The 10,676-nt window shown below is 38.2% G+C and overlaps 1 long non-coding RNA gene across 1 annotated transcript; it reads left to right on the forward strand.

The window, feature by feature from the left end:
- The first annotated feature begins 7,096 nt into the window (after positions 1-7,096).
- On the forward strand, positions 7,097-10,442 carry LOC129348003 (uncharacterized). Its single transcript, XR_008600396.1, has 2 exons — positions 7,097-9,010; positions 9,940-10,442. It is a non-coding gene; the product is annotated as an uncharacterized LOC129348003 (long non-coding RNA).
- Positions 10,443-10,676: the final 234 nt, after the last annotated feature.

Genomic DNA, 10,676 nt, shown 5'->3' on the forward strand with positions numbered 1-10,676 from the left:
TCAAGTAAAGAATCTCATAACAGTTATGAGATGTGACAGTTAAAATTCAAGTACATGTATTAAAATCTAGGAATTTGCACCATATAGTGACATTTTTTTCAAACCACAAAATCACTTGTTTCTCACAGCCTTAGAGAGAGTGAGGAGATCAGACATGGTGGCTGATGGGAAACAAACAGAAAGGAAGAGTAAGTGATGGTGTGTGACATGCTGGTTGATCCATCCCTCCCTGCAGGCATATGGAGTAGCCCCCTCCTCTGAGCCATGAAGAGCAATAGGAAGGAACACTCATACATCAAACATACTATTTAGAACAGATACTGAAGTATGCAGTGTGGTTTTACTCACAGCGTTTCACTTTTGAAGCCTTACTTTTGCATAGAAGAACTCTCTACACTGATTTGTGCACAATTGAAGAACAAAGGATTACTGTTGGATATTGTATTTTTAAAGCATGTGACTATTCATGAAACATTTTGGTGACTGCCCTCTAGGTGGAAATAAACAAGCCACCATTTTGCTTTGGCTAAAGACAATTTGAAAAAGGTTGCAAATTGCTTACTGCACCACTTATTAGACGTATTGCACAATGCACAGTAGCTAGCAAACCTGATATTGCTTATCAGTGGAATACAGTCCATCAATTATGCTCCTTAGCTTAATATTTCTTAGTCAGTAGTAGTATAATTATCTATGAGGTAATTAGGCCCCTATGCTGTGTTTACCTAAAACATGGCTGATGATATTGACCCTGCTGATGCATGCAGTGGGATGATTTCTTTTGGCATTTTGTTAACATGTCATGAAACAAACATCCCAAAAAAGGAGAAAATCCAATTATAGTAGCTCTAGAACAATTTCCCTCCTTCACAGACATCCACATGCAGCCTAAAATTTGTGTCCATGCTATGCTACAAGTGTGCATACTGTACAGTAGTGACCATGTGTGGAATGTGTAGAAACAATACACTGCATATGTTTGTAGTTCAGTCCTCCCCCACAGAATCCCAATGAACAAAAAAGTGCACTAATCACAACAGAGATGATGGTGTGGTGGTGTCCAAAGGTGTCCATGTAAGACCCACAAAGAAGTATAACCAAGGCTACTTAAAAAACCTAAAGGCCATTTTTTAAATAAAGGACGGTACATTTTAGCACTATTTTGTACATTCAATGTAATTGCAAAGTTTCACAAACATGATTTTGTTATCAGTGTGTAAAACCCTGCATCCAAAGAATGCTAACTTCCTGTTTGTGTACACATTTTAACAAAGGCCAGTGCTGTGGGACTTGATGTATATTCATTGTAGGGTGATGCGCTATACGGAGTGTGTAAAAGCATTTGTATCATAGAAATTCCCATCCCTCAATAACCTTCTCACATCTTCTATTCATAGAAGTAAAAGAGTTTTTCCTTAACAGCTGTGGGACTTTGCATTGCGTTCCCTCTTTTCTTGCTCTTGGTAGATCAATCCATCTGCCCTTCCTCTGTAGAACAAAGATGCGACACCTAAAAGAAAGATAAAACAAACAGAACAAATGCACTACCTCCAGAGCACGGCGTCACATATATTGGTAAATCTATGATAAAGTCACAAAAGGAATTCCTCTCCCTTGAAGACTCAGAGATACTCTACCCTCCCTGTATCTGTCAGGCTGAGCACACAAAGAGAATAAACCATCCCTACTCGTGTGGGAGTCAAACTTTAAACATTTTACGTTTTTCTCCTGCTAACAAATGCTACTCAGATAGAGGCTGTGTGCAGAGAAGTGTTGCAGACAGTCCAACAAAACGCACGTCTCTGCAGTCTAAATACAAAAAGATGCCAGGAGTTTCACATTTGGTAGGTCCTGGACACATTAAGGTGCTCTTAAAAATGAAAGAAGGCAAGAAAATGTACTTCAGGATCACCTGGGAAAAGCTAAGAGAAAAACTGTCTTTGTTTAAAATAGTTTACATTTCTGAACAAAAATAACTAAGCTTTTTAATGGCAATACTTTAACAGTAAAATATTTTTCTGCAGTATCATGAAGAGACCAACTGATACAAATAATACCAACACAACAATATCAGATATGTCAGGGAATGAGAGACCCCAGTATAGACAATGAATACAACAGACAGAATTAAGTAAGAAGTTTTATTTTTGCACAAAATGCAAGGTGCACATACAAAACAAGGGGAGGGGGGAAAAGGGTGACAGCGGATAGAATGGGAGAGGGAACTGAACTGCACATTAGAACACCACACTAAATAATCATAAAATAATGCACTACACAATCAGAATGAAGAGGCTGGTCTAATACAGAATGCTGGAGAAGTTCCATGGCATCATCCTGGACAGTACATGGTCCATTCACAGGGATTTTTATTCATTTTGATGGAACGAACTACAGCAATGAGGGGTACTATGTAATGCTCTGCATTACTGTTGATTTTGTTCTGTGAATTAGTAAACTATCATGACAGTGCTGACTTATAATGGAAACAAGACCCTTAGTGAATGGAAGAAAGCTGCCAGCATTTTCAGTTAAGCACCTCTATTGCCATTTCTGTCTCACAAAACTTACATTTCTCTACAAGGACACACTGCTTGACAGCTCCAACATTCCTGTTCTCTAATTTTCAACTGATTTGAATGGGCGTCCCACCTATTTGTTCTTTTCCTCTCTCCTGTGCTGTCGCACGTGACCACTGTGTTTTACATTATTGTATATCAATGTATGCATGGTTACTATAAAAAATAAAAATAAAAATAGACAAACTGGATGCATTAAACTTTTTCAAAACATCAGCTGTCTTATAGACAAACCTCAGCCCTTTACATGAGGCTTTTGGAAAAAGCTGTTGAAATGCAAGGCTTAGTCTGTTTGGCAGAAATCATAAGCTGTCTGAAGATGGTATCTCTCTGTTTATTTTAGGAATGACTGAAAATGTTGCCAGCTGAGGATATTCACATATTAAGAAAACATGCTGGTCCATTGTCCAAAGCAGACTTTTCCACTGTATGACAGATTGTTCTGAAATGGAGCTCAAAGATCAGCAAAATTAAATTATTACCTTTCAAAGTTTCCTTCTTCATGTTGATCAACTGCACTCACCATGAGCTGTCCAATGAAATAAGAGCTAAAAGTGTTTTGTTCTCCTCTCTAATGAGAAGAATAACTCCTGGCATCTTGTCTTAGCAGCAGGTCAGAGTTGATGTGCTTTATGTGGGACGATTAAGGCGGCTGAGAGAGTTAATTGAGTCTTTCTGTCTGTTGACTTGTTTCAACGCCTCCTAAAAAAGTGATGCAAATCCCGTGGTAGTTTGCAGAGTTGGAGTGAAGAAGATGCTAGTTAACTGTGAAGCTGTCTCATTTGCAGATGCCCTGCTGCTAAAGGTCTCCCAGACTCACCTTCTTTCCTGTCAAACACCCCAACTGGTAATTATGGACTAATTACACATATACACACACAACACAGGCATGTGGTGAGCCTCAGAGCAGCAGATACACACTTTTGGAAAGTTTTTCCTTCCTCACATACGCCATGGTTCAGCTTTCTGTATTTAGCCTAATTATAGTTGTTAAATGTATCTTTCAAAAATAAATAGTGTAAAAATTATTTTTCCCAAAGTTCATTTCAAAGATAATAGCAGACTTTCATATTTTATCCTCCACTAACGTTTTACGTAGATGTGACACTACTTGTACGACTCATTGTCCACTGGCTGTGTCAGATGCCAGAGATTCTTTTTCCAAACTTCTTCACACAGCTTCTAACAGGCATGCAGCTCAGCATAACCATAAATCTCACATCGCAAATGTGCTAATACAACCCCTGTGGTGATCTTTGAATTCTGGTACTAGATGACTTGTTTCCAACAATAAACCTTTTTTTTGTCACTTAGAATGACCAAAAACACACTAACATCATATCATTGCAAGATCCATCACTGTTGCCTTTTAGGTATGACTATTTGGCATGAACTAAGATTCCCTTCACAGAAAGGGCTCTTTCATTTACGGATGGAATTGTTCTACCTGACAGCACCCGTCACAGAAATGAATCAGATATATGCATCAGTAGGCTTTTGCTGCCATTTTAGCATTAAGTAATCCCAAGTGCACAAAATGAAAGTAATTTCAGTTATGCAAAAAAAACCACATACATCAATATCAAACCCCATGCACTTTTCTGATTAATTGCTGTAATTTGCAGACATGTTTCGACATCCAGCATTTACTGAATCCAAGAGGGACATCTGACCATGTGGCTGATGGTCAAACTTTCCACCTCCATGAGGGAAGGAGTTCCACTTTAGGGTGAGGAATGAAGTATAAGGTGTAAAGAAAAGAGACACCATACTGGGATTGGTGGTAAGCTGCTCTTTGTCCTATATGATTACAAAATGTGTCATCTGCTCTCTTTCTTTAGCTGGGACGAGTCTTTCATAGAGGCCATGCAGAAATGAAATTAGGCCCTGAATACTCTATTAGCAGAGTATTAAACAGCATATCATATGAGGAAACAGTGTGATGCTGCCCCCCTTCTGACCTGGAACACCATCTGTTGCTGTTTTTAATCACATTTCCTCCTTACAGAACATTGTTTTTACCAAGCTGAGACCAGTCTCATCCACAAAGATAAATATGTAAAGTGTCGGCCTTGCTTTAAGCTGCATGACTAAAATAAATTCACAAGAAAACACAACTTGGACCACTACAAATATAATCTGGTTGTGCTCAGAACCAGTACTGTACTGAGACTTCTTACATTGATATCTTAATGACTTCACATGTAAAGAGTTCCTGTAAAGGGGATACTGATTGATGTGATTCATTTTCAGTGCTATTCTTTATTATTATTTTCAGCATTTTCAAATATAGTGTATGTCAACACTTTGTCCATAACTCACTTGAGCTTTATGGTATTGTTTGTTATGACCATATCAGTGACAACACTGACACAGAAGCTCTGCTCTGTGTGTGAGAACATGAGCTGCAGATGCACCTATCTAATCCACAGGTGCTGACTAACATGCAGGAGCTCTCAATGGCCAATGGGAAAAGTAAGAATAATGCATTGCTTTTAAATGAGCACTTTGCTAATCTTTCACATCAACACAAGTTTACGGGATCAATGTCATGCTAAGAGGAAAACAAACAATATCTTGAAAAAAAGTGAAGAATATCTGAAATGACAATAATATGAAGCAAAAAAGGACAGTCTCTGGTGACTCCTATAGCAACCACATATATGGCCTCCAGGCTGATGTCTCATATTCAAGTGATAATTCTGGACAGAATGTATAACTTTTTTTTCATGATAAGTCGCAACCATAGTAACAACAACCAAAGTGAAAGGCAGGCTTGATAAAAACACAGATCAGTTCAAATTAATGAGGAAAAGATCTAATTTTACAGGATCGAAATACGTAGGGCTTTCACACATCCTCACTTTGACATGTCCTCCCCTCACTCAGAGAAATGAGAAAGTGTTTTTTTTTTTTTCTGAGTGTGTTGAACCTTGACTAATTAAAGCGCGTGCAGCTGTCAGATCAACTTTTCTTATTTTTCATCAAGCTTTTTCCTCGTTACTGCTTTCTGTTTTTCTAACTGACTGAAGCTCAGTGTGACTGTAACACTTCAGCTGTCACTCAGAGGCACGCAGTGATTGGCTGTGCTGCTCAGTCCATGGACAGAATTGGACAGAACACAACTGACTCACATCCATTCAGGTTTCTCTAAGTTGGATCGTTGCATCGTTGTCCATTTTGCAGAATTGACTCAAATATGTGTCCAGGTATTTAGCAATACTTGTTTTACATATTTCGTTGAATTTTCATTTTCTTTAATTTTACAATTTTTTTTAAAGAGCTGACATCAAAAAAGAATTCTTCTTATGAAACATGCAAAACTTAATAGCTTGTTTGTTGATTTTCAAAGGGTTTATAAATGGAGGGGGAAATTAATCATATGGATAGCAAAGTCAGACTTAATTTGTTTAATCTCTCTGCTTAAGCTGTCAGATTTCTCCCTCACTGCTTCCCGCATGAATTTGTAAAATGTATTATCAACATTTTTTGGTAAGCATCCACCACAAGCCTTTCTGCTAGTGTAGTCAACCACCCAGTTATCCCACATGCTATCAGCGCCCAGAGCCCAGTTTCCCAAAACATGCATAATATTTACTTGGCCTGGCCTTGCTCCAGCCACTGAATGCAAATGATAGATGTTGTGTTCTGCTGAGGTAAACATCATGTACATATTTTTCAACACAAGGAAGTGGCATGCCAAGCTTGCTTTCAAGGTCAAAGCTTGGAGCTGTCAAGAGCCTCTCACCCATCTGGAGAGAAAAGCATTTGCGTCCTTCACGCAGAGTTGGCTGGATTGTCCACACTGCAGCTCTGCTCTATGTGTGAGAAGCACAAGCTGTAGAAACACCAATCTAATCCACAAGTGGCAGCTAAGTGCATTCACTCAAATACTAATCTTACAAAGCTGTATATCAATACTCTACAGTTCGAAAGTTTGGGGTCATCCAGGCAATTTCATGTTTTCCATGAAAACTCACACTTTTATCCATGTGCTAACATAACTGCATAAGGGTTTTCTAATCATCAGTGATCCTTTCAACACCATTAGCTAACACAATGTAGTATTAGAACACAGGAGTGATGGTTGCTATGGAGATATTCCATTAAAAAATCAGCTGTTTCCAGCTACAATAGTCATTTACCACATTAACAACATCTAGACTGTATTTCTGATTAGTTTAATGTTATCTTCATTGAAAAATGAAAAAAAAAGGCTTTTAGTGACCCCAAACTTTGAACAGTAATGGATTTATATATATATATATATATATATATATATATATATATATATATATATATATATATATATATATATATATATATATATATATATATTTATATATATATATATTTATATATATATATATGTGTGTGTGTATATATATGTATATATGTGTGTATATATATATATACACACACGCACGCACGCACGCACGCACGCGCACACACACACACACACAGCACTGTTCCCTCCAAGATGCGCGCGTGCGCAATTGCGCACTGCTGACACGGTCTCCGCGCACAGAAAATCTGTGCTGCGCACAAAAAAAAAAAAAAAACCTAAATTGTAAATAAAATAAACACGTAACAATTCATTCTGTGCTATTTTTCAATGTGAGTCAGTGAGTGACCGGTGACTGGCTGCTGCAGCCAATGATGCGATTCACATACGTATTTACCATAGACTGTATATAATGGTATTTACGCAGCTAATCAACGTCAGACGTCCTTCTGTATAGCCACCGTTGTTCTCATAGATATGAATGAGTAGATAGGACACGCCCCTTTGAGCTGCGTGCTACAGCGAGGCTAAGCTAGTGGGGGCAAAGTTTCAGTGCATTCCGTTGATGTAGACGGCGTGAAAACGGAAACAAGAAGTATGCCGGCTCACTGTGCTGCATACAGTTACACACTACGTCGTACGATTGAGACAAGGAAACTTGGAATGACTTTTCATAGGTAAGAATAGTTTTTGGCTCTTTTTTCATTATTAAATCTTGTTGAGAGCTTCCAGTCTATGAGAGCTAACTAGTTAGCCACTAGCAAAACACTAAGGCGAGCTAGCAGCTTGACAACCAAATACCAGACGATTAATAGTAGCTGTAGTATAGTTGTACAAGCAGTAGTAGTAATACTAAAAGTACAAGCAGCAGCAGTAGTATAAACAGCTGTCAGAGTCGTAGAAGTAGTATCAGCATTTGTAATAGTATTACAAGTTGTAGTAGCAGTGCCAGTATCAGCAGCAGTAGTTCAATCAATCAAATCAATCAAAAATTTATTTATAGAGCACTTTCCACCAACATAGAAGAAGACCAAAGTGCTTTCCAGACAGAATAATTAAAAAAACAATGCAGTTTTTGATTACTATAAAACCATAAAACCCATAAAAACACAAAACTAAGAAAAGCATAAAAGCATAAAACCATAAAAAACATAAAACAGTCCTAAGATTCGAAAGCACGTCTAAATAAATAGGTTTTCAATGTAGACTTAAAAAGCTGCAGGTTGGTAATAACGCGGAGCTCGAGTGGGAGTGCATTCCAGAGTCTTGGGGTGGCTACAGCAAAGCATCGATCACCCCACTGCTTATACCGGGACCTGGGCATATCCAGCACCATCTGTGTGGACGACCGGAGGGCTCTACTGGGGCGGTGGATGGTTAAAAGCTCCGATATGTCTAAAGGAGCTAGGCCATGAAGGGCTTTAAAAACAATTGTTAAAATTTTAAACTCAATACGATGATGGACCGGGAGCCAATGGAGGGCGGAGAGGATGGGGGTGATGTGTGTGTCTGGATATGCGGGTTAACAGACGGGCAGCTGCATTCTGAACCAGTTGTAGTCGACGGAGTGACGATTGTGTGACACCAAATTAGAGAGCATTACAATAATCGATACGAGAACTGATAAAAGCGTGAATGGCCTAGTAGTTAGTGTACTACCACTACTACTAGTAGTAGTCACATTGCTATTACTATCACCAATACTACCAATAGTAGTTATAAAGCCTAACTCATGTATATCCAGATTACCATCTATGTTCTTCCTCCAAACCCATTTTATGATTGGGATTACAGGCAGTTCTTTAGGACTGCTCTCAAATAATTGAAATGTTACTAAACAAGGTTATACTTATCAAATTAAATAGCTCTGGTCTCCAGTATATTGGCGAATTTGGTTATTTGTACTTAATTTATTAGCATGATTTCTTTTTAATATGTTGTGTACAGACTTAATTACTTCTCTGTCTACTTTTCTTACTCCATGTAGGTTTCCCAGAGACTATGGGTTGAGGAGGAATTGGAAGTTTGTCGGCTTAGACCTGGTGTCATTCCATCAGTGTTAAACTTCCCGGCTCATCTTGGAAGAGTACATGCCAGAAAGACTACGACCAAGCAGCCTTGAGATCTTAGGCAGCGTCTCCCTGAGGTGGGTGTCAACGGTGTTCACGGTCAGGTCTGTGGTAATCCCGTCAAAAAACAAAACAGAAAAACATCTAGATTATAAATCAACATGTAACCAAAGCACTCTATGTATAACGCCATAGTATAGGATGTAGTTCAGAAAATGTCACAGTATAGTATGCTTTACTCAAGAATAACATAGTATGGCCTGTAGTGCATAGTACAGCATGTTGGCAAGAAAAAAAAACAAAACATAGATTATTATGTGGTTCAAAAAGTGCAAAACGATAGGATGTTGCCTAAAATTGTCATGTATGATATGTGGTTCAAAAAATGTCATAGTGCAGTATATTGTCAAAATAGTATGTAATTCAAGAAAACATCAGACTATAATATGTCATCTAAAAAATGCCATAGAATAATAATTTCATTGCACAAGTAAAAGTATAGTAACTTTTAAAACTGTTCGAATTCTTATAGGTTGCTAAAAAAACTAAAACAAAAAAAGTCACAGTAATATGTCAATTTAAAAAGCCTATAGTATAGCGCGTCGCTCAACAAACATCATAGTATAGCATGTCGCTCTAAAAACGTCACAGTATAGCCTTTAGTCCACAGCTGTCAGTAGGTGAGGAGCAACACAAAAACAGTCCAAACGCTGGTTTCCAGAGGGTTAGACGAGAATTTATTTGAAAGAGTAAGTTTACAACAACACAACATGTGAGGGGGTTAAAAACAAATGAGTGTTAGTAAAATAAAAATAAATAAACAGAACTAAAAGTGAACTTCACGTTGACATTGATGGGCATTCCAACCAGGAACAAAGTAAAACATAATCAATATGAAAAAAAACCTCTTCCTTTTCACCTCTTAAAACTCAAAAACACACCGCAGTAGCACCCTAAACTAAAACTACCAATGGGTTTCCTGTTTTCCTTTGTGAACAATTCAAAGGTCCCTCTCTATCTCCCCACACATCCACCAACCACTGGAACACATCTCCAAAGTTCTGCTGGGCCAGCTCAGCTTCCCCTCAGAAGAAGTGCTGCCACCTGCCAGATGAAGGAGCCTTTTGAGAGGCAGCTGGCATCGTGGTTGGACTGTACTTTGGTCTGTTCCAATCCAGCTTCAGCTCCAGAGACGGCAGGCGGGACGAGTCAACGGAGGCCTGGTGGACGAAGGCATGCAGCTGAGTACAATCCAGAAAACAACAGAGGAGGAGTGCAGGGTCCAGAGCCAGAACAACCAGAGTAGCATCATATGTCTCTTAGAAAACATCATAGTAGAGCCTTTGGTATGAAAAAACGCCATCATATACATCATATATTGTACAAATAACAAGTCAAAGGAAAGAGACATACATTGTAGAATTGTAGTAATTGTGGGCTGACTGATTTACTGATTATCAGTATTTTATTTTTTACTGATTTACAGTAATAAATAAATTTAAAAATGGCGCTACTTTGGCTCTGAACCTTTATCTACCTGTGGTCGCTCTGTCTTCTGGAGTGATTTGATTGGTTATACGTAACGAATAAAACTCCTTTAACTTAACATCTGTAAACAAAACAAAAACGTATCAACAAAGTTTTCTGTTAGAGTTTGTGTTCTTCTAAGTTTAACTCCAAGATTTTAAATACTTTCATTTACTGCAAATGAATATCTACTCTAAATGTCTCACTAATAATCAT

The sequence above is a fragment of the Amphiprion ocellaris genome, chromosome 22 (genome assembly GCF_022539595.1).
Source record: "Amphiprion ocellaris isolate individual 3 ecotype Okinawa chromosome 22, ASM2253959v1, whole genome shotgun sequence".
NCBI lineage: Eukaryota > Metazoa > Chordata > Actinopteri > Pomacentridae > Amphiprion > Amphiprion ocellaris.